This window comes from Laccaria bicolor, genomic scaffold, assembly GCF_000143565.1.
Source record: "Laccaria bicolor S238N-H82 LACBIscaffold_89 genomic scaffold, whole genome shotgun sequence".
In the NCBI taxonomy this organism is placed as follows: domain Eukaryota; kingdom Fungi; phylum Basidiomycota; class Agaricomycetes; order Agaricales; family Hydnangiaceae; genus Laccaria; species Laccaria bicolor.
In genome coordinates this window covers 11,582-14,979 of record NW_001889960.1, presented here as the reverse complement: position 1 = coordinate 14,979, position 3,398 = coordinate 11,582, and positions in this window count along the sequence as shown.

Sequence of the window (3,398 nt, the reverse complement as noted above, 5' to 3'; positions counted from 1 at the left end):
CTTGATGTCTAGCTCCACCTATGTTCCACTCCCTATCCTACTTGACTCTGAACACACCCTCTTGAATGAACACAACAGCTGCACAAAGTGCAGGAAATTTTATGTTGATCATAGATCTTGCAATTGCCCTTCAGGTTTCCCTCATGGAAAAGATTATAAGACCTTAACTACCGCACACACTTTAGCGGCTTTGGCTGCAAATAACACAAAAAAGGGAAAATCAGGTGCCACCGCAACCACATCTTTGAAGTCAGCTCCTAAGGCTGTTGCTGCAACGGCTCCGTCTTCTGATGAAAACGGACTGGTGGGTACCACTTTTATCATATAAATAAGGTAACTGCCTATAGCTCCCTGTGTATAAGTCCACAGTCTTTATGATAGGAATCATTCCAGTTACCATGCCTTTTCATTAGGCAATTTTCATTAGATACCTGGGTGATATCATTGTGATTTTCATTATTTATCTGGCCCATATCATTGTGATTTTCATTAGATACCTGGGTGATATCATTGTGACTTTCATTAGCCACTTGGGCGATATCATTGCAATTTTCATCAGCTACCTGGGTGATATCATTGCAATTTTCATTAGGTGCCTGTGTGATATCATTGCAACTTTCATTAGCTACATGAGCAATATCATTGTGATTTGTCAATTAAAAGCCTGTGCATTTCATTGTGATTTTTCAAATGTAGCCATGGGTATTTCATTGCGATGTTCAATTGAAAGCCTGCACATTTCATTGTGATTTTTCAAATGTAGCCCTGGGTATTTCATTGTGATTTTCAAATGAATCCCTGGGCATTTCATTGTGATTTTTCAAATACAAAGTCAACTCAGCTCAACCCTACAACAATATCTCCATGAACCTTTACATAGTCAAGGACACTCCAACCCAAATGTCAAAAAAGCGGACTACAAACTTTTGTAGTCCTAAAAAGCGGACACTACCAACTTTTGTAATGAAAAAGTGGATGCTACTAACTTTTTAGTGGATGGACAGACAATAAACAGATGTCTATAACTGTAATCAAGGGTATCAGTAAAATTTTGTAGTCTATGTCCGACTTTTGTAGTCTTTTTTTAGTCTATCAGTAAACTTTGTAGACTATGTCTGACTTTTGTAGTCTTTTGTATTCTATCAGTACAATTTGTAGTCCATGTCTGAACTTTGTAGTCTATGTCCGACTTTTGTAGTCTTTTTAGTCTATCAGTAAACTTTGTAGACTATGTCTGACTTTTTTTCATTTTTTGTAGTCTATTAGTAAACTTTGTAGTCAATCTGTAATCTTTTGTAGTCTCTCAATGTAGGTTTCCCTTTTAGGGTATGAACCTTCCTTTTTGGGTCAAATTTCCCACAATACAATAGTTATGGCCCCTTCTCTTAGCTTTCTAAATGTGTTGAAATTATGTTGTTTGATGCTTTTTCATGGAGAAAAATGCAAAAAAAAAAAAAAAAAAAAGCTGGCAGTGTGAAAAGTCTTTAACCTCATATCTCCACAATGGGAGCTCTCTGTGACATAATTCAAACAGATCTGAAAGATACATTGCATGGCTACAACTTTCCTTTTTTGACCATTTCAATTGGTCATGTGACCACCCTCCCAGGAAGCCCATTACATGGACCCTGATATGTATCATCATTCTTTCCTTGATTTCTCATACTTTTTTGTCATATCCAATTTTGGATACATACAGTGGACCCTGAAAGCAGTACCTGACATCCTATACACCATTCCTATTTTTTTTTCTATTTTTTCTTCTCATTTTCTAGCTATTTTTAGAAATATCCATTGAAAGTGCCAAGCATTCATGTGCTGGGTATCCATTGAAAAATCACAATGAAATACCCAGGGCTACATTTGACAAATCACAATAAAATGCACAGGCTATGAAATGAACTGCCCAGGGATTCAATTGAAAAATCACTATGAAATGCCCAGGGATTCATTTGAAAATCACAATGAAATACCCAGGGCTACATTTGAAAAATCACAATGAAATGCGCAGGCTTTCAATTGAACATCACAATGAAATACCCAGGGTATCTATTGAAAATCACAATGAAATACCCAGGGCTACATTTGAAAAATCACAATGAAATGCACAGGCTTTTAATTGACAAATCACAATGATATTGCTCATGTAGCTAATGAAAGTTGCAATGGTATCACACAGGCACCTAATGAAAATTGCAATGATATTGCCCAAGTGGCTAATGAAAGTCGCAATGATATCACCCAGGTATCTAATGAAAATCACAATGATATCACCCAGGTATCTAATGAAAATTGCCTAATGAAAAGGCATGGTAACTGGAATGATTCCTATTATAAAGACTGTGGACTTATACACAGGGAGCTATAGGCAGTTACCTTATTTATATGATAAAGGTGGCACCCACTAGTGGAAGACAACGATGAACTGAGTACTGTTGCTACTGTCTTACCTGGCATCAGTGACTATGAATCAGATTCTCCAGAGGAAAAGACCTCTCCGTCTGTGATGTAAGTGTGCCTGTCAAGTCCAAGCATCTTATTTGGCATTGCCAAATTCACAGACTGATGTCTGATTTTCCAGTAAAAACATGCACACTTATAGATAATGGAGCACACATGGTCCTCACCTGTCCCGAACTTGTCGCTAAATTAAGTCTGAAGATATGTTGTCTCAAGGAACCGGAACTCATTGATGTTGCTTTGAAGAATGGACAAAACTCTGCTACCAAATTGTATGAATACTTCAAACTCTCTGTTACATCTTTAGATGCCGCATGGACTTCAAAATCAGTAAAAGCTTTGATTGCACCAAACCTTTGCATGCCCTTGATTCTCAGACTCCTGTTCTTGATACACAATACCATCATTGTAGACCACACCGATTGCACCTGTATAGATAAATGTGCCAATTATGACTTGTTGAACCCTCTGTTAATCACACCTCCACCACCCCCTAAACCTCGTTTAAAGGAACAACTAAGGGAAACAAAAGCAGATAAAAAACTGCTACTGGCAGAATTATTATTAGTCTGCAATGACCAATTCAAAAATCCAAAGTTGCAACCAGAAATAATCGAAAATTTTAATGTGGCTGCTGCAGTTTGTGAATGGATTGAAATCCTTGCATGCAAAGAAACTTTGTCCACACTCAAGAATAAAATGAAAACAGAATTCAAAGAAGTATTTGAACCAATACCACATGTCGATGAATTACCAACAAACATTTATGCATCCATACATCTAAAAAACACTGAAAAGACAATCAAATCATGTTCCTACCCTTGTGGAGCACTACTAGTAGCAGTTATCCTCAGGTAGTGGGACAGCCATAGGGAGTCTGACAGATACACGCACAAAGGTGAGATGACCTTCACGGAAGTTGAGAGTTGTGGCTATAA